Below are 22,325 nucleotides of genomic sequence, written 5' to 3'. Positions count from 1 at the left end.
CTTTGCCTCACCCAACATAAATACTTGTTTTTAAACAATAAAATAAATATAATCTTTATTTAACACAGTAACTAGCAAGGAGTGGTTTCACAAAACCTAAAACCTACCCTGACCATTCAGATATGATCCTAATATAATCCTAATCCTAAACTGGGTGAGTCTGAGTTTATCAATGAAGAGTGAACTCAGCTGTCAAGACTGGAAGGAGGCCATGAACACGCTATGGAGGCCATGAACACGCTATGGAGGCCATGAACACGCTATGGAGGCCATGAACACACTATGAGTGAAACAGTGGAAAGGGGCGAGTAAACCAGTGGTTGTATCTCATTAACAGAAGCTTCTCAAACCTCTTGTCAGAAAGTCTGTTCCTTCTAGGCGTGAGCACCAAACCTCCCAGACTAAAGAGCCGCTCTACAGGAGCGCTAGATGGGGTTGGAGTGTTATACTTCAAGAAAATGTTCTTAATGTTTGGATACTGATTCAGAATCTGAAGCTCATGCCCTGACCTCAAGTAGTCCATGACTTCCTTTTCTGCCGAGTAGGTCTCCTCTGGCTCCGCCTCAAAAGCAAAAAAGTCCATCTCGCCTTGGTTGGCAGTCGTGGTGGGTACACTGGCAGGGCTCTGTGCTGCAGGAGCAGTTTTGCGACATTCTGCTGTGAGAAGCTCCTTTACTTGCTCCCTCCTACCTTCATCTCTCAGCCATCGGAGTTTGAATTTTGGACAACTAGCAGCTGCGAGAAGGGCATCTTTGTTGTCCAGCACACTGGCAAAACGAGTCTGGATAGCCTGAAAGATATAATTTGATATGTTTATTATTATCTAGTTGTAGCCTATAAGGTCTATTATTTATACCTTTATTTACTAATTATGTATGCAATTAGTTTGTGCAACTGACAACCTACATACTGCAGTATGGTGTGACTCTGCTCCATGTTCATGAATAGTGCAATGAAAATGTATTTATTTATCTTTAAGATGGAACAACATAGCATACCTGCACTATGGCATCTGGAAGGCCTGCAGTCATCTTGGATCGGGTGTCTTTCACAGCAAGGGTCTTCTGCATCAGGACTTCAAGTGTGGGCAGTAAAGTCCCATACGGACAGTCACCTTGTAGGATATCCAGTGCTATAGTTAGAGGCTTCATGACGGTACAGTACTCATGCAGGTACTGGTACTCCTGGTCTTTGAAGCACTTCACTCCCAGCTTGTTGCACAGAGTAGTCAGCTCATTCATGGGGATTTCTGCGATTCTCTTTATGGCTTCGTAAAAGGAATTCCACCTTGTGGATGTCGGTACCAGGAGCTTTCTTTTGTTAACCTCCTCCACCGTTTCTGACGCAACGGTAGATCGGCTTGCTTTCGTCCAGAGAGCTGTGCATTTTGCTGTGCTGCTCCTATACACAGCCTTGCTCTCTGGTTTGGAAGTGATGTACTTCTCCACATCACTTGTAGAAATAAGGTTGAGGGTATGTGAAGCACACCTTTGGTGCGGGGGAAGAATCAGCTGGCCATCACTATCATCCTCAGCTGATAGGATTTCTGACACATCTAAAAAAGTGACATCATCCGTGGCCTCCTCCACCGTCTCATCATCGGACTCTGTGATAGCAGGCTGATAGACTTGAAATGCCTTGACAAAGTTAGATCCATTATCTGTCACTGTTGCTACTACTTTGTTGATTAGTCCATATGAAGAGTGAATGTTTTCGATTTCTGCACCAATAACATCATACGTGTGTCTACCGCGGATTCTCCTACACGCCAATGCAGCCTTGTTGCGGTCTAATGTGGATCTACTAATCCAGTGGAGCGTTACTCCCATATAGCTCCTATTGTTAGCTGTCCAAATGTCCGCTGTAGTTGACACATAGTCGACCTCGTTCAGCGCAGCCTTCAGATGTTTTTCCATCTCTGCATACTCCTTCTCCAAGTACGAAGAAAAATATGTTCTGTGAGGTAGCTCGGCATTGGTAGTAGTGGGGATCTTGTTAATGATGGCACGGAAAGAGGGCGAGTCAACTGTGTTTATGGGCAGCATTTCCTCTACAACATACCGCCCGACCAATTTATTCAACTCTCCCACACTTACAGGTTGTGATTTTGTAGGCCTACTGAAGTCCAGCTTTTGTTGCTTGAGCGGTGTGGGACCTCCCGCAGAAGTCGAGGCCGCGGTCTCTGGGACTTTCTCCGCGAGCTTGACTGTGCTGTGCAGAGATTCCAAATGTTTCTTTAAATTTGATGTTGTGGTTTTACCACAGGACAATATTTTCTTTCCAGCACAGAGTGTACAACGAACATTTATGTTCTTGTCATCCTTTGCTGACACAAACTCAAAATAATCCCTATATTTCCAGCTATTTAACGCATATCTCTGTTCTCGCTCCATTATACGCTTCTGTTTACACTGTGCAATCAGCGTGGTGATACACGTGAGCGATTCTGCTGCACCTCGTGTTGAAAACGTGATCACTGACGTCACTCCCCAAGACGCGAGAAAAGCAATAAATGTTTGTTTACTATCGAACATTACAAAGAAATACTGCATTTAGCCTAAGTTATGAGGTAGTAACGCAATAGTAACGCACAGTCACTCGAATAAGTAACTTTAATCAGATTACTGATTTGGAAATAGTATCGCGATAGAATACTCGTTACTGGGAAAAGTAATCAGATTAGAGTATCGCGATACTTAGTATCGCGTTACCGGCATCACTGTTGAGGACTACTTTTCTCCAGTTAACAACCCACAAAGGCCTCTTTTGCTCAACTTGCCCTCAAAGACTAAGGTTCAGATCCTCTTTGAACCCAGCCCTGGGAAGAGAAAGAGGGGCAAGAGTGAAACCACAGGGCCTATGTTGGCCCCTGCCAAGAGAAAAAAAGTGTGAAGGAGACCTCCTGGGAGTCCAACAGAAACAAGGAATTGCCTTGTTGTGATCCTGCCAAACAGAGAGCATTGTCAACACAGATCCCACACCTCTCAAAATGCAGTTGAACAGAAGCCAGTAAAGCTTTAGATCACCAGGAAAGTCCAAATGTCCTACCTCATCACAATGAAAATGATGTGAATTACTATCATTATAAACACATCACCCTGCAGTATCTTCAGTTGAATTAATGAATGGATTTAATCTAAACTATGTTTTTAGGGCATTTCTGAGATTGACAGGACGGACGGATGAGAGAGAGCATGCCCCATGAATGGATTTAATCTTAAGGCCAATGCACACGGCGTGCGATTTTGTCGCACGACAACATTCAATTCTCAATTCACACCACCGAAGTGTGCGACAAAATCGCACGCCGTGTGCATTGGCCTTTATATGTATTATTAGAAACAAAGCATCAGGCCAGTTAATCCCACCATTGTGAATGACGTCATGTTACAGGCACTTTTAATCACACATCTATAGTCTGCAATGGGTTTTAGATTAATTTTGCGATTAAAGATTGTTCTGCTTGTTTTACTTTCAAGACATAATAAAGTTCTGTAGAACGGGCCAAATTGATGTAATTGTTTTTTTTGTTTGTTATACATCACATGCATTTGTTGTAATATTCTATTCAAGTGTCCTAAGATGTGATTTTATATTTCTTACACAGTGGCACATAGGTTTGGAATGACTACCTTGTTAAGTACGGTATCTCAGTGATGCAAAGACTGGAAAATATTTATCTTTAGAATTTGAATATTTGGCCTACTTATTGGCAATTCAGTGAAACACAACTTTATTAACATCAGGATAGATGGAATGTTATAAAGTGAAGCACATCTGTAGGTGATAGAAAGAAGAAATTAAACATGTCACACTTAAGTTAACGGTTGGAGTATGCCAGCAATGTTCCAGAGAAACTGGTCTTTCTGGATGGATGAGGATGGTTTTTTTTCTACAGCATTCTGTACTTAGTGCTGACCCTCCACAGAGAGCTCTCATTTCAGTTTATGTTCAGTGTCCTGTCATCGTCCTGCTTATTGTTTTGTAAATACCTGTACAAAGTTGCCAGCTATATTTCTACCTATTTATAAAGTTCCACACACATTTTTTACTTGCCCCGGGCAATCGGGCAACTGTTAATGTCGAATCCTGCCGGGTAATACAGAAGTAGTCTTTAGGCCTATGAAAAGACATTAGACACTGGTGATAAAGGTGGAATCATTGTCAACTAGTTGTGTGTTTGGCAAAAAAAAAAACTACATGGTTGTGCGAAGTCAAAAGTCAAAGCTTGTCTTTATAAGTTTGATTATATTCCAAACACAACACTGTTTTATGCAGCCAAAAGACTACCCCGTGCTGACCCCCGAAAATGACACACGCATGAAGAAAAAACTGGACAAGATGATGAAAGAGCTTCATCCAGTGCCGTCGCCACCTTTTTGTAAGACACCTCTGTTCATCTGAAGAATACTATAGTTGGCGTCTAAAAGAGCTTTGTGCTTGAAGGTGGTTTCATTTGAACATGTTCTGTATTACAGATGTGTCCACTTTCATCATTGATGAAGAGAATGGAATAGTCTACAGCCCTGGCACAGACAGCATGGCACAGCGCTGAAAGAGATGAGTGAAAAGGGAGAACCTCTCTCCCACAGGTATATCTTATATACGTATATCACCAATTGCTTGACCCGAGGGTTACAATTGAACCTGATATTTACAGTTATGATAATGTATAACAAGCACAAGGACAGTTATGACACACTCCAAACATTCTGCTGCCACCAATATGAGCAAGATCTTTTACAATTTAGCAGACACTTTTATACAACAGAACTAGCAACACATCTAGTCTGCAATGGGTTTTAGATGAATTTTGCGATTAAAGATTGTTCTGCTTGTTTTACTTTCAAGACATAATAAAGTTGTGTAGAACGGGCCAAATTGATGTAATAGTTTGTTTTGTTATACACCACATGATGCATTTGTTGTAATATTCTATTCAAGTGACCCAAGAATTTTTTTTCTACAGCATTCTGTACAGATACCTTAGTGCTGACCCTCCACAGAGAGCTCTCATTTCACTTTATGTTCAGTGTCCTGTCATCGTCCTGCTTATTGTTTTGTAAATACCTGTACAAAGTTGCCAGCTATATTTCTACCTATTTATAAAGTTCCACACCTTGGGCATGCACCTCAACATTGTTGTCCTCTTCCCCTCTGACACCACCGTAACAGTGTCTCCCTGACTAACACATTTTCTAGTTTATGCAATATACTGGCCATCAGGGCACACACAATAAAGTATTTTCACACTGCACTTCAAGACGTTTTCGCTAAAGGAAGTCGTGTCAATGCCACAATCTAAGTACCAGTTAGTGATCTGTGAGATACTATCATCACTGCTCAAAATAGGAATGTAATTTACTGATAAGACACATAGTTGTGTGGAGGATTGGCATTAAGGTATCTGTACAGAATGCTGTAGAGAAAAAGCATCCTCATCTTTGCAGTGGAAAATTCTGATTTGAACGTATTCCAAGTCTTTGATATATCTCAACATTGTAGATGTCTCTGATGAGGAAGATGAATTACATTTACATTACATTTTTGGCATTTAGCAGACGCCTTATTCCAAAGCGACTTACAATCGATACATTTGGCTAAGCAAGTGAACCATCAATTCATCAGTCGTAGCAGAAAGAGTAATCTAGTTCAGGCCAGGGGCCATTGGCAGTCATTGGGATAGAAGAAGTAATACTTTTTTATTTAAAAAAAGAAAGAAATGGACACAGGAGATACAGTACAAGGGGGGAAGTAGAAATCTTAGGAGACATAGTCTCTGCCAGTCGCTGGTATAGAGGGAGAACAGTAGGGGCCCTAGGACAGAGCCCTGAGGGACCCCAGTGGTGAGGGTTCATGAAGAAGACAACGATTCTCTCCAAGTCACCTGGTAGGAGCGACCCACCAGGTGGGAAGCAAACCAGGAGAGTGCAGTGCCAGAGTTCCCAGTTCTGAGAGGATGGAGAGAAGGATCTGGTGGTTGACTGTGTCGAAGGCAGCGGACAGGTCCCGGAGAATGAGAACAGAGGAGAGGGAGGAAGCTTGAGCAGAGTGGAGGGCCTCAGTGACAGCAAGGAGAGCAGTCTCAGTGCAATGCCAAGCCTTGAAGCTGGATTGGTTGGTGTCCAGATGTTCCATCTTCCGGAGATAATCAGTTGCTTGGATGCAGCACGTTGAAGGGTTTTGGAAGGGAAGGAGAGAAAGGGATACTGGTCTGTAGTTGTGGACAGAGGACAGGTCAAGGGTGTGTTTCTTGAGGACAGGCTTGACTCTGGCTATTTTGAAGGCAGCCGGGACAGATCCTGTGTATAAGGATTGATTGATTGATTGATTGATTGAGAACTTTATTAGAAGATTTGCAGAAGAAGGTACATGAAAGTACATATTACATACACGGTCAACTAACAGGATAAAAACCCAAGAAAGCCACTGGCTTATTTCAATTGGAGTCCTTGATACTCAATTCATCGTTACATGTAAGACAGACAAAAAACTAGTACTATCTACAAGATAATACAGACAAATAACTAGTACTATCTACAAGATAAACATACATCCAACATGGGAAGAACAATACAACAAAACATAAGGTATGTACAGCGGGTAGGACAGGTGGGGACATACACCACAGGTGGGGGCGGGGGACAAAACACAAAGTATGTACAGTGTCAGTAGTCTCCATTCAGGTCATCGTCAAGTTGAGGAGGAGTTGATTACGGTGGTATGGTAAGGAAGGATGTCGGAGGAAATGGAGAAGAGGGGAGGGGATGGGATCGAGAGGGCAGGTGGTTGCCCGCTTGGATGGGATCAGTGTGAGAATCTCATCAGGGAAAGGGGGGGGGGAAATGATAAGCCAGGGACCGAGTGTCGAGCAGAGAGTCTGGAAGGGGTGTTAGCAGCGTTGGTAGGAGGAGGGGGAAAGTTGCTGCTAATGTCACCAACCTTGTTTTCGAAGTAGGTGACAAAGTCATGAATGTCATGAATGTGCTGCTGGATGTAGTCTGATCCAGAAAGACCAGTTTCTCTGGAACATTGCTGGCATACTCCAGCCGTTTACTTAACCATGGAGTCGTTTTTCAGAGAAAAGTTTGAGGGAAATCACACATTGTCTCACCACCCCCAGGGCTTCTCTCAGGAAGGACTATTAGGTTAGACTATGAATTATGTTTTACAGAGGCTTTATAGTGTTGTTTTATTCTGCTCTTATATACCCAAGGTTTTATTTTATATGTTTTTATTTAACCTATATTTAACCAGGTAAGACCATTAAGAACAGATTCTTATTTACCATGCCGACCTGGCATGGGTGGAGGGTAGGGGATAAAAGAAATACGAAAACGTTACAACACATTAAACATGACAAACAAAACAGAGCAGAGAACAAGAACAGTTACAAGCCAAGGACAAATCAGACCAACAAACAATCAACAACAGGCGAGCAGGGGACAGGTCCTAGTTTAGAAGCAATTGCACGTGTCGTTAAAAGTGTCCATGTGTGAGTTCTTGAAGGCTGATTTGGAGGTGAGTTTAACCAGGTGTTTCCATCCGGCCGACCCATGGAGCCCCTCCACTCTCAGCTCATTATGGACTAATGTAGGGCACCTGTGTGTCTCAGCTCATTATGGACTAATGTAATGTAGGGCACCTGTGTGTTTGCTCTCCTGTGTTACTGATGCCCTCACTCCTCTGCACTCCCTGCTCAGTCTGCTCTGTGTATCTTGTCATGTGACGTGTTCCATGTCAAGATAGTCTGTTCCTAACGCAAGTATTGAGACCTTGATCTTACAGTTTCTTTGTTTTCGTGTTAGTCCATATTTTGTATTTCTGCCCTTGTCCTTTTCTCAGTAAAGATATTTTTTATTTTGCATTCGCTGCCTACCGCCTGCTTCTTCCTCTGCACCGCACCTGTGTCCACACCTTACAGCAAACCCTTACCATTGTCAGAGATGATTGGGTGCAAACCTCACTTTAGAGTCATATTGTACTGCCAAATTCAGGACAAAGCATTTCTCTGAAGTTTGATTGATATAAAAAAAATGTTTAACTGTTCTTTGGGAACTATACACTGGATGCTTAAAACACATGCTAAAAACACTAATCCAACTTCTATCCCAACTATATCCTTTGAGATGTTTTAGGTTACTGTACTGTGAATGCTATGGGGATGGTTGCTTTTTGTTTTTGGTCTATTGATGTAAGTGAATACCATGTGGGTTAGCATAAGAGATGGATTCCCTGGGTGTTGTCAGGTGACTGAAACAGAAAGACTATGAGCATGGTATGTGTCAGTTTATTGTATATTTTCATCACAGGCAACTTCATACTCCAACTACAGTCAAATACAAAACATTTTTATGATTAGAATCTTATTACCCTGAATGATTTACAATGCATGTTGTTTAATTAATATCAACATCACAGCACAATTGAAAAATATATGACACAATAATTTACATGAAAAGGGAAAAGGGAAGTTTCACTGTGTCACAGTGGGTTATTTGCTGTGGAAAGAACACATTGGTATGTTTATGTACAACATTTACTGTATTAAGAGTACTTTGCTTTACTTTACTTTTATTTATTTGTATAGCACTTATCAAGACAGCAGTCACAAAGTGCTTCACAGTACATTTGGTAGTATACAGCATAACACAGCAAGTAAACAGGCAACAAATAAAATATATTTGTATAATTCATAAAATGTAAACAAGCACTTCACAAAAGCAATGAAACAAATGATAAAATGATCAAATCAATACAGATATCAAGAAGTAAAACGAGAAAACAACTTATATAAAATAATTGGGTTTTTAAATGTTTTTTAAAAAAAGTGGTACAGACCCAGCTAAACTGACAGTGAGGGGGAGGCGATTCCATAATGTTGGAGCTACAACAGTAAAAGCTCGGCCACCCTTTGTTTTGAGCCTAGACCGTGGGACAATTAAAAGCCGTTGGTCAGACGATCTAAGTGATCTAGGTGCAATGTATTGTGTTAAAAGATCGGAAATATAGGAGTAAGTAAATTAAATCAATTAACAAATCTAAATGTATAACATTATAGTGCAATAACATTATACTGCATGAAACAATACGATAATAAGCAAAAATCTAATGATGTTGTCTCACTGAATGTACCTACATTAAGGTGTTTCAGTAGATTAAGTCTCGTGGAAAGGAAAGATTGTCAATTTAGAAACATAATGTGAATTTTGACATTATGATTTTCTCATGAAGTCAAGTTTGATATTCTCAGTTTTATTTGAAGTTATGTCAGTGGCTGTGGCTTTCATTTCTGTGGAGCCAAACTTGATTTCTAACCTGACTTTGCGGGCCTTGCCCCCAAGGATGTCAGGCATCGGAACAGTGAAGGAGCCAATCTGTTCTATTCCCCACTCATCTACATACTTGATAGATTTAGGATTGCGTCTATCTGTGCTGTAAAAGGTGAAGGTCATTCCTGTCTGATCTGTTTTTATGGGAGAGAAGCTGTGCTCCCTGACTTCATCACAACCCACTGACTGATCCATATAAACCAGTTTCTCAAATATGTCATTACACCACTCTCCGTCTTCATTTGTGAACTTCTTTGCAGGTTTGTGCGCGGATTCATCAAAGATGGCAGAAACAGCAATCCCATAAGTCAGGCCACTTACTCGTGCTGACATCACCTTAGGGTTTACCCCAAAAAGGACAGCTCCCTTGACAATGACCTCCTGGGGATCAAGAGGGCAGAGCACTTTGCGCTGATGATTTCCAAACTTCTTCTTAATGTGACTCTGCAGGATCTTACTTGAGGCATAACCTCCCACTAAGACAATGAATTCAATCTTGAAATCTTTTTTCAGGATTTCCTTAAGACTATTAGTTATTCCTCTAAGGCTCTCCTCAAAGAAGGAACACAGTTTCTTACTTGTGATTTTGATTGACCCTTCATCCCAGGATGCTCCATTGACCTTCTTGAAGAAGCTTTCAATGTCTTGCCTTTTCTGAGCTAATGTTGCCAAGTTAAAAAGGCATCATCTGTACGCTTAAGTACAGAGAATTCATACATTATCGTTTGCATCTCGCTAGGATACTCTCTCTCATACTCATCCCAAAGACCATCAGAGAATATTTCTCTGAGGAAAAGTTTGAACTTCTTATCCACAGTTTCTCCTCCCATGTCATTTCCAGAGGCCCTGGTGAGCTCCTTCAGTTCTCCACCTGGCAGCATCTCATGTACAGTGATGTCGATAGTTCCACCTGGGGAAGCACAATATTAGACCTATAATACAGTACAACAACAACAACAACAGTAAGATAGTCTTCTCCTCTAATGATAGGCATTTTTAATCATTTACCTGAACTGAAGCATGTATATCAGTTTATCTACGAACAAATCACTAAATCCTGATTGTCGCCGCTTTGCTAAATTGCTGACGTAGGCTATGTACAGTATATATAGTTCGTATGAATTAATAAGGATAATAGTATTTAAATTGAAGCAGGACCCCAAACTGAAATGTCCATATTTATAGAGATTGAATGACAAATGCCACTAATTAAGGCAGTCTTAAGGCTGAACAGCGCAACACAAAACAATAGTAACAGTAATAGTTACTGTGGCAATTCATATCAAGGTAGACACGATTTTGTTTTGTCACAATACCAAGTCATGGCTGTCATAATAAATACTTAAATTACCATACCTCCGCAGTCTACAACGATGTACTGTGTCCCAGGTTTTTGCTCCAGTGTGTTCTGGTTTATCTCGTCTGCTATGAAGCCATCAGATGGAAGCTGCTTACACCAGACTGAAGCTGCCTCTGGCTCCAAGGCTATAATCAACTTGTCGGAGTTTGTCTCCGTCACAAGACCAGCCTAGAAATTAGATAGTAAAACATAATACTTTAATGTGTCGGAAATATGGACTGTTTATGAAACCTCTCAACAATACAATCAAAGATAATAGAACACATTTTTGCCTTGAATGGGGAATTTGCCTTAATAATAATAATAATAATAATAATAATAATAATAATAATAACTTTATTTGTATAGCGCTTTTCCTGCAAACGTTGCAGCTCAAAGTGTTTTAATCATTATATAGGCTAATCATCATTTTATTATTTAGTAATTTAAACGCAATATTAAAAAGATGGGTTTTTAGTCTTGACTTGAACATATGTGCTGAGGTTGCATCGCTAATGTAAACTGGCAGTGCATTCCACAATCTGGGTGCATAAAATGAGAATGCAGCCTCACCAAATCTCTTCTTTTGTACATGTGGTACACAGAGAAGACCAGTGAAAAATGATTTCCCAAGCATGCAATAGATAATACAATATAATATGAATATAATTGATATATACACATTTATTATTTGGCTCTGAACGAATACTTTATATTTGTGTTATTATATAAATGAATTTAGTTCAAATAGCCAAATCTATACTCAACTTAAAACACTTTAAACATATAATCAGCTAAATGCATTATGGCATTTACAAAAAAACATAAAATAAACTAAGGGCAATTCGATTGAAACTATAATTTTGTGTTGGGATTCTTAATAGGACTAGATGTTAAAATCCCTAAATAATTAGCACAACAATTGACTGAGTGGAGTTGGAGATGTCCTCTTGGGTGGAGTGGAATTTGGCAATGATCACGTGGTGCCACCAGTACGACACATCTTCAGTTGTGGTCCCCGACCTCATTGGGTGTTTCGGCCATTTATCACAAGACACCCTCTGCCGAGGTTGGCCCACCACAGGCTGATCAGGCCTGGGTGTGTGTCGCACGGTGGCACCACGTGGTCATTTGGGAGCCCATGTTGGGTCCCTACGTTTCAGCCACAGCCAGTGACTGCTCCGTTCTGCTGCAGTGGACAGTTCTTTAATTGCCTTCCGTTGGGCCTGTCCTCTGATCCCTACTGCCCTCAGGAGCCTTGTGGTGGAGCTGGCTACAAAGCCTCTGCAGCCCAACTCCACTGGCCACACCTTCACGTTCCAGCCCCGCCCCTCTGCTTCGACTGCTAAGTTGGCATACCGCAGCCTCTTCCGTTCGAATGCCTCATCGATGGCCTCCTCCCATGGGACCGTCAGTTCTACGATGAAGACACGCCGGCAGGACTTGGACCAGAGGACTAGGTCTGGGCGCAGGTTGGTCGCTGCAATTTCGGGTGGGAAGGTGAGCCTCTGGCTGAGGTCTACCCGCATTTCCCAATCCCGGGCTGCGTTCAGTGGGCCTGAGTCTGGAGGTGATGGCTTGGTCCGCTGTTTCTCCCCTTCCCGGATTGTTTTCCGTGGAAAGGTAGTCTGGGCATTTAGAGGCATGGCGTTGGTGGTTACCCTCTTGTGCTCAAGTTCGGCAGCCAAGCACTTTAGCACTTGGTTGTGGCGCCAGGTGTATCTTCCTTGAGTTAGACTGGTCTTGCAACCCACCAAGATGTGTTTGAGGCTTGCTGGGGCTGCACACTGGAGACAGGCTGGGTCCTCTCCATACCAGAGATGTAGGTTGGTAGGAGAGGGCAGGACATCATATGTGGCTCTGATGATGAAACTTAGCCTATTAGACTCCATGCTCCACAGCTCGTTCCATGTGATTTTCCTCCTCTCCACGCTCTCCCACTTCATCCAGCGGCCTTGCTGGGCTTGGGAGACTGCCTTGGCGCACCTGTCTGCTTCCTCCTGGTGGCGCACCTCCTCAACCATCATCTTCCGCCGTTCGGTTGGAGTAGCCTTTTGCCATGTGGGTGTTGTTGTTTCCAAACCAAGGCCCCCTCTGCCATGTTGGACATGCCCCACTATATCCCGGTGTCTGAGGGCGGTCTTTGCCACCGCAACTGCTGCAGATGGCTTCCATTTCCTCCCCGTTGCTAGGATCGGAGCAGCACCTCTGACGAATGGATCCCGGGATTCTGTGAGAGTCATTTCCAGCCTTGATTTGGCACATTTGTACTCCTCCACCAGGCTTGAGATTGGTAGGGAGAGGGCTCCGTTGCCATACAGGCCTATGCTGCTAAGGCCTCTCGGCAGTCCAAGCCACTTCCTCACTTGTGCATTCACCAGTCTCTCCAGCCGGTTGGCATGGGATAGTGTGACCTCGTAGATGGAAATTGGCCACATGAGACGGGGCAGCAGCCCAAACTGAAAGCACCACAGCTTCAGCTTCCCAGGGAGAGCAGTGTTGTTGATCTGCTTGAGGCCACTGATTGTATCCTGCCTGAGTTGTTCCACCTGCTTCGAGTCTTTGAGTTCTGCGCTATACCAGCGGCCAAGGCTTTTGATAGGCTTCTCCAGAACTGTTGGTATTGGCTCGTTGTTGACGTGGAACCTCTCATTGGCGAGCTTGCCTTTGACAATGGAGATACTGCGGGACTTGCTGGGTTTAATCTCCATTCGTGCCCATTTGATGTTTCCCTGGAGTTTATCCAGCAGGCGTTTGGTGCATGCGTTTGTTGTTGTTATTGTCGTCATGTCATCCATGTACGCCCTGATTGGAGGAAGACGCAGCCCGCTCTTCAACCGTTCCCCTCCAACGACCCATCGGGATGCTCGAATAATGAGCTCCATTGCCATGGTAAACGCCAGTGGAGAGATGGTGCAGCCCGCCATTATGCCTATCTCGAGGTGCTGCCATGCAGTTGTACTGGCTTGTGCTGTAACACAAAACTGGAGGTCCTGGAAGTAGGCTTGTGTTGAATTTTAAATGACAAACTGAAAAGGTAAATTGCATTTCAACAAAATGTGTTAATTCTGTACCGTCAGATGATTAAATTAGGATGTTTTGAAAACGTGCCTTGCATGTAACTGTCCAATCTCACCTCTGCTGCTGCTTCTCTCATGAACTGCTTGGCTGCACCGTCCCATATGGCTGGAACAGTCAGAACCCAGGAGAAATCAGAGGCCAGGAACTGTCTTCCGGACGTGTGTTCTGCGATTGTTTTCAGTGCATGGTCCTTGAGATACCGCAGACTCTCTGTGATCACCTTCATGGCGCTCATCGATTTACCATTCTTTGCAGCTATCATAATATCATTATTCAAAGCCTGTAAAATAATGAAAACGATATGTTTTTTAAAAGAAAGAAAATAAGTATAGGCCTATATAGTATATGCTACTAGTATATTCTAGTGAATAGAAGATAATCATGAAGATAATTTATTAATAGGCCTACTTTGCCGTAAAGTTCCATTTTGAAGTTTTCAAAGAGATAATTTGTCTTCGCATCTGGTCCTTTCATTTTTGTGTATGCCATTTTAGCATCATAACCAAATTTTGGGAATTCTTCATTTTCATCAAACAAAATGCAGGTAGGAGTCTTCGGGGTGTTGTAGCCATGCTCCTGTCCCCAGCGCGGTACCCTGGGTTTTGGTTCCGAACCTTTTGTCAACACACAAAAGGAGTATCCACTATATGCAGTGCCAAAGTCAATTGCTACAATAAATGAATCACCCATTGCATAACCAAAGGCTAGCAGGTTTGAGTTAGAGAAATTATAATTCTACAGTAGGTAGACTGTAACAACTAAACAAGACTACAAGACAGTACCAGTCCCCAGCTGCTTGTAATGGTACAATTTGAAAATCGTGGTTGTATTCATAGCTGAAGTATCTGCTTTCATTTTGAATCCCTGAGAAGCCCACCCACCAAAGTGGGTGTCAGCTAGAGGTATAGCTAAAAAGGAAAGAAACAGACTGACTTACCAAATCCATCTGAAGAGGACAAGAGAAGAGCAGCACGATGAGCAAAACATAATATGTTTTATATATTGTGTTTGTTTAATGTTTGTTTAATATTATTATAACATCTGTTCATGTTGTGCTGAGATGAAAAGGACCTTACAGAAGATCCTGAAGATCCTGGAGAGGCTAGTGTTGCAACACCTTAAGCCCCAGGTGAAGGACTTCCTGGACCCCCGGCAGTTTGCATACCAGGAGAGCATGGGGGTGGAGGATGCCATCATTTACATGCTGCACAGGGCCTACACACACCTGGAGAGGCCACAGAGCATGGTGAGGACCATGTTCTTCGACTTCTCCAGTGCATTTAACACTATCAAGCCATCACTGCTGGCTGACAAACTAGCAGTGATGTGTGTGGAGGACTCCCTGACGGCTTGGATCCACAACTACCTCACAGACAGGCGTCAGTATGTGAGACTGCAGGGCTGTCAGTCTGAGGTGGTGGTGTGCAACACCGGTGCCCCCCAGGGAACTGTTCTGTCACCCTTTCTCTTCACCCTCTATACCTCCGACTTCCAGTTTAGCTCCGACCAGTGCCACCTGCAGAAGTTTTCTGATGACTCCTCTATCGTCGGTTACATCACAGACGACAGGGATGAGGAGTACAGGGCCCTGGTGGAGAGCTTTGTGCAGTGGTGCGACACCAACTACCTTTTGCTTAACACCAGCAAAACAAAGGAGTTGGTGGTGGATTTTAGGAGGAAGAGAAGGACCCCAGCCCCCATCACCATCAAGGGGGTGGAAGTCGAGAGGGTGGACTCCTACAGGTACCTGGGAGTACAAATTAATAACAAACTGGACTGGACTGACAACACCAAGGCTCTTCTCAGGAAAGGGCAGAGCAGACTGTTTTTCCTGAGATGGCTGAGGTCTTTCGGTGTCTGCAACAAGCTGCTGCGAATGTTTTATCAGTCGGTGGTTGCCAGCGTTCTGTTCTTCGCCGTGGCCTGCTGGGGTGGAAACATCTGTGCCAGGGATGCTGCGAAGCTAAACAAACTGGTGAAGAAGGCCAGCTCTGTGGTGGGGACCGGGCTGGACAGCCTAGAGGTGGTGGCAGAACAGAGGATGGGGAAAAAACTGGCGGCCATGCTGGCCAATCCCTCCCACCCGATGTACTGCGAGCTGGCGGGGATGAGGAGCAAGTTCAGCCACAGATTTGTTCTCCCCCGTCAAAGTACAAAAATATTTGGACAGTCCTTTGTTCCAGCTGCACTCCGACTCTACAACCAGGCCCTGCAGGGTGGGGGAGACCTGGAGCTGGAACTTTGGAACTTGGAACTTTTTACTTATTGAGCCTGCACTGTTTTATGTATTTTATTGAATGTTTTCTGTCTGCCCTAACTGAGCTGTTTGACAACAAAATTTCCCCATTGGGGACAATAAAGGTTTTCAATCAAACAGGACCTGACAGCAAGAATGCAGTAAGCCTGCTTCTTTTCAGCAATTATTTTATTAAATTGTTTTAAAATGTAGCGTAAATATTTTTCAAGACTCCAAATTCCTTGAAATGTCCTGAATCAAAAATTGTAAACGGTGTAATAGTTGAATTTATTGTATTCAATTACAAATAATAATAATAATAATAATAATGAAAAAAAAATATATATATATATTTCTATTTCTATTTCTATTCTTCTGTAGCCATGGCCCACATTCTGCAACAACCATTGGGTGTGGAAGAAAGCAAAGGTATGTTAGGTTATGTATGGCAAGCTTCCTACATGGACACTGCGCAATGTTACAAACTTCCTACATGGACACTGCGCAATGTTACAAAAAATGTACTTCAATCTCAATGTTTGCCTGTCAGATGGAGGGGTTATGAGTATATGATGAATGGAAACGATAAGATGAGGGGAGTGGAAATTAATTTACACATATCTTAAATTTGGATGAAGAGCAAAGTGCTCCTCTATTATAATGTTTTATTGTCCTTCAAATAGCATTTTGCACATAGCACATTCATTGAATGCAATACAAAGAAAGGTTTGGCGCAAGGGGCTTAAGTGACGTTTTATAGAAGCCAAACAAAGCGTTCGTGGTTGCATTTGAAGTAACACCTTAACCCTTAAAATGATGTATAGTGTTACAATTTGTTTTATTATGTCATACAATATTGAAAAGCATAACAAACTATTGTATTCTAGTACAAATGACACTAACCTGGACTTGCCAATGCACTTTGGCCCACGCCCTTTTGCCAAGCATTGTGTTGGTGGGGTGTTTGAGGTCTTTTTTCTTATCCACTATTTATAGATGTCAATATTCTGATTCTGCAAACAAAAACGTTCATGTACTTGTTGGCTAATACTTTAATTACTAATGACGATTGTTCCTTTGTTTCGATTACAGACAGGAAACTGAATTGCGGTAACAGTTTTTTATATATATATATATATAATGTCAACTCATGACTCTTGTCATGTGTTCAAAGATATATGTAGGCCCATATTATGTCATTTGAACATTGCACCGTATTATGCTGGGATATGGTAACTTAATAGATGGCAGATAGATGTACAACAATGTAATTATGGTTGTTTCAACAAATTCACTGCATTACCTGTTCTCTTCTGATCAGATACAAAAATGTTGCATGCCAACAAGAACATGTTTCCCTTCAGAAGTACTGTATTATTTACTAAACTATATTGGCTAACAATTTGGATCAGCAATACTGAGAGAGATAAACTCACAAGAGTTGAATCTTCTAAATGAATACAGTATTGTACTACAACAACTTACCAGGGGATTATGATCTTATATGGTTATTCATTTAAATTGCATCTGTGTGAAGTCCAGTATAAAGTTAAGCAAATTACAGTATCAACTGACTGTGTCTATGTTTCTATAGCCTGCTGTATGTACTGCATTTCCCTTCTGAATATCATTTACGAGGTTTGACAAAACAAATAAATAAATAAATACACCAAGAAAGAAAAAAAGAAAGAAAAAGAAACTTGCTGAGCCGTTAATCACTGTATATTTAATATGGACATCTCTATTTTCATATAGCAAAAGTTCATTTCTCCCAAGCTTCCTGCCTTGGGGATGTACAAACTGTGAGAAAACACAGAAAATGTGGGGGTTTTCCACTTACATACCATGGCACACCTCCAATAATTATACAGCATACATGGACAAAAACACTGTAATGTAATTCTATATTTGAGAGGGATTATGAAAACTGTTACAGAGTGAAGACATTATAGCCTAACAAATGCAGATATTTTTTTAAATTATTATTTGTATTTGATGATGTGAAAATTAGATACTGCGTAAATAATGATTGTCTGAAGGTAGGCCATGGTCATGTAGTCATGTGGTGAAATCAAGATCAGTTATTGAAAACATTTTCATTACAGTATGAACGCGATGGAAACCGATTTGAAAACGAGGCTCAACGAGATGAGGTAAATGCAAAATAGCTCAAATAAAAAGTTATTTTTCCCCCCTTTTTTTAAAGAGTATGTCAAACTTAAGTTTACTTTTTTTTATATAAGCACAGGTCACACTTCATTTAGATAGTCCTCTATAATCACAGTTGCTCAAACTGTCAACAAACGATCAAACTATCACATGCAACTCTTTAGGTTAGGGTCAGGGCTCAGGTTAGGATATAAGGTTAATGCATAGTGTGCTGAAATGTTGTTGACAGTTAGTTGAACATCTATTGAACATCTACAAATCTATTATGGACTATCATATATATATTTGATATGGCTAATATGGATAAATGGCAGATAGATTTAGAAATAAAGGGTAAGTGAGGGATGGGTAAACAAATTAAAATGTCATTTGTGTCATTATTTTTCTTTTACACTTTTTAAACACAGGTCCAAATATGAAGAATGCAAGCAAGAATATGCTATTTACAGGTATGATATGCTGAACTATATACAAAAAAATGAAGTAGCTGTTAAACATGAACGAGAGATGATACAGGAGGCGACCAGTTTGTAAGTTGTAGTTTATTTATCTATACAGTTCCATACCTACAAAAGTAAAATAAATTAAATAAATTAAGTACATTTTCATTAAAAAAGAAGATGTAATGAAACAAAATAACAAACAAAACAAAACAAAAGTAGCAAACTTAATTTTTTAACACAGTTCTGGGGTAAATCTGGAAAAAATCTGGAAAGGAGTGATAGTTTAGTTAATTCTGAGACATCTCTTACAGTCAGCCCATGACTGGGCTGTGTATTATGAACAGTAAAATATACAGTCATGTGAAAAAGATAGGATACTTCATGAAAACCGTTATCTTTTTCATCATATTTAAACATGGACATTTGATATTAATATTGAGAGATGGAGGTAATATATCTACACAAATAAAAAATATTTTTTATTAATAGAAATGCAAATACTTAATACTTAAAATGCCTAACATTTTGGAGGAGCCTTTTCCTTTGTTTTTTTGTGTTGTTCCAATGCAAACAAAATAAATAAACATGTGAATACCAAAGCATTTGTAATTGCAACAATTGTCTGGGAGAAGTGGTCGATTATCTGACAGAAATGAGGAGTGCCAATATTTTGGGCAATGACTAGGCTACACATTAAGGAATCATTATTTAAAAAGAATTAAACCGGAAGCTAAAATGTATCAGTCAGTCATCTTTTTGTCTAAAATAATAGTGATATATATTTATAGGTAAGAGTTGCTGTTTCCCCTATGGGAATTATAACATGAAAAAGAAACCTAACCCAATGTCTTTCTTTTAAAATATTTGTTATTGAATTTCGATTTTATTTTTATTTTTTTCAGAGCTTGTGGGGCAGGGCAAATGAATTCACGTTGTTTGCAGAATAGGCTACACATCAACATGTAAATAAAAACAAACAAACAAAAAGAACAATGGCGATGTTAACAGTAAGACTGTAAAATAAGACAGCCCCCCCTCCTTCCACCCTCACCTCTCCCACCAGTTGCTAATTAAATTAAATTGCCTTAAATTGCCATAGGCAGCGTCTTGCGCAGTGAGGATTTGTGTATTGATGTGAGGATGGAATCCTATTGATCATCAGATAGTGCCTGTCCCAAATCATGCTCCCAAGCCGCTTTAATGCTGTCCAGAGGTGGACATGTCAACATGGAATTGTTCCCACACAATGTGGACTGTGCACCTCTGGGTAGCGGGCCAAAAGAGATAAATGTGTCATGATTAGCGTCAGGTTCTTCCGGAAAACACAGTAAAATAGAGCGCATAGTGTCTGACCTGTAAGTATTGAAACAAAGTCGTATTTCTCAGACAACTGGTCGAAATATAAAACAGTTATCTTTAAACGGGTCTTTAAGCCATCTGATGCCTTTCCTGAGGCAGTCTTGAAAGACTGAGTCGTGTCGGGAATCGCTAACCCAATCTCTAAGGAGTTTGATATACGCTCATGGTCAGAAAGTCTCTTGTTAAAAAAATGTTACATTTAAAATGTTCAGTATGACACTCACAAGTCCAAGAAATTAACCCTATACAATGTTTCCTTGCATTACAGGTCTGACACAAAAGAACATGAGCAACAACAAAGGTGGGCTCTTTATTATTCATTTGGCACAACTCTATATTATTGGGTATTGTGTGTGGATTGATAGAACATTATTAGATTATTATAATAATCCACTGTGTGTATCTGCCCTACCCAGTGCAGTTCATTTAATTGTAATTGGTGTAAGATTACTGATTGAAGACATTGTTTTTAACACAGGATCGAGATGGAATCACATTACAAATCCAAGATCAAAGACATAAGGTACATTTCATTAACTGTGTGTATGTAGTGCCTCTACATACCAAAATCACAAGGAGTATGTCATGTCCTTTGATCCTGCTCATAACTGTAACAAAGTAACTGTGTTAATAATGATTGTATTTTTCTTTTTTACACTTTCTGACCACTGTTCCATGTATGAAGCTTGCAAGGCTGAATACGCTTCCTTCAAGGAGAGGTACTGTATGTCATGTTGAACTACAACAAAATGGAATAAAAAGTTGTAATGTATCGGAGGTGGTTTGGAGACCACACCCATTTGACAAGTAGGTTGGCCCCTCACACTGACAGCTCGGCTTTAGCTTACACGTTTGTGCAGATAATGGGTGTTGAAGTGTAACATTCTAACAACATTAGCTAGTATTGTGTGGCGATGACACTAGTGTGATAACCTTGTATGATATCTGAATACATGCCTTGGCTAATACCTAGGCTTTAGCTTAGCAAGTTTATGCATATCTTCCATGTATGAGACATGGGTTTAAACCACGGTTGGACACATTAAGAAAATTGCGATACTGCATACAATGCATGAGACACTTATTCAGTACATTATGGTAACGTTTGTTGGTTCTTGTTTCTTGTTGTCTGTATTTCTCTTCTCTCAAGAATGGCAAGTCAAATGTCCTCTGAGATACAGAGCAGAGGAGATTTGTCTGAAGACCTCACAGACCCCTGCAGAACTTCACAACTCAGACATTACTATGACATTCTGAGACTACAACAATGGCCAAAAATCAGGGATGAATTAAGGTCAAAGGCTGAATACCGCCACATTGCAACTTGGTTAATTCAGGTAACTCAAATGATAATTTTTAACAAGATAATTAATGACCTGTATGATAGCTGAAGTAAGAGAAGACCAGTGACACACACACACCATATTGTACTTATTATGAGACGCTTTCTTACAAACATTCATATAGCAAAAACTAAAAAGTGAATTTGAAAAGCATCTCAGTATCCATCTTTTGGACATCATGAGTTTCAAGGCAAGGCAAGGCAAGTTTATTTGTATAGCACATTTCATACAACAGGGGCAATTCAAAGTGTTTTACATACATTAGTTAAAAATACAGCAAGAGGAGCATAGTAAGAAAATAAAAATGACAATGAATAAAAGCAGTAAGAAGTAAATAGATAAAACATTTAAGAATAGTTAATGGAAAAAAGACATTGATAGAAGTGTTTGTGTTTAATCATAACTGATGCAAAACATTAAGGTTTTTAGCTTAGATTTAAATATTTTAAGGGTTTGGGCCTGTTGATTTCTTTAGGGAGTTTGTTCCAGGAGCATGCAGCAGCGTGACTGAAAGCTGCTGCACCGTGTTTCAAAGCTAAATATTCAAGACATTGTTTGAGTTTTTCTAATAAAGTCACTAAATCATCTTGAATGTTTATATGATCTCTTGATAGAACATTTTTGAGGATGCAAGAGCTGAAATGGAGGAAAAGAAAAATATGATGAAACAATTGTTTCCACTCAGCACAGAACAGAACCCCAAAAAGGTAGGCCTTCACAATAACAATTTTGTTGGCTATTCACACTCAATTTAGCCCCTGCTGTTTCGGCATTTTGTTGTTTAAATGCTTTGAGAGGTATTCTTTTTGTATTATAGGTATCAGAGTATATGCAATTATCCATCCAAAATCTTCAAATCGCAATTTTTCACAGCCAGAAAGATGATAATGTTAAGGTAATGTATTTGCTTCCAATGTATCCCAATAATACATTTTAATTGTGCATGAATATTGAATTGTTCAATATATTATTTGCCAAGACCATGACTTCTGTTTTACACGTTGTACCTCTGCTAAATACAGG

At 40.7% G+C, this 22,325-nt stretch overlaps 1 pseudogene across 1 annotated transcript; it reads right to left on the bottom strand.

The window, feature by feature from the left end:
- Positions 1 to 9,215: 9,215 nt before the first annotated feature.
- Positions 9,216 to 14,442, bottom strand: LOC308164488 (heat shock 70 kDa protein 12A-like; annotated as a pseudogene). Its single transcript has 4 exons — positions 14,161 to 14,442; positions 13,808 to 14,032; positions 10,689 to 10,860; positions 9,216 to 10,242 (listed from the first exon to the last, which is right to left on the bottom strand). The product of its transcript is annotated as a heat shock 70 kDa protein 12A-like (transcript).
- Positions 14,443 to 22,325: the final 7,883 nt, after the last annotated feature.

Source organism: Nansenia antarctica (genome assembly GCF_963989245.1).
Source record: "Nansenia antarctica genome assembly, chromosome: 8".
NCBI classification, from domain to species: Eukaryota; Metazoa; Chordata; class Actinopteri; order Argentiniformes; family Microstomatidae; genus Nansenia; species Nansenia antarctica.
The sequence above is the reverse complement of the archived record's forward strand: the minus strand, read 5'-3'. Positions and strand labels throughout refer to the sequence as shown.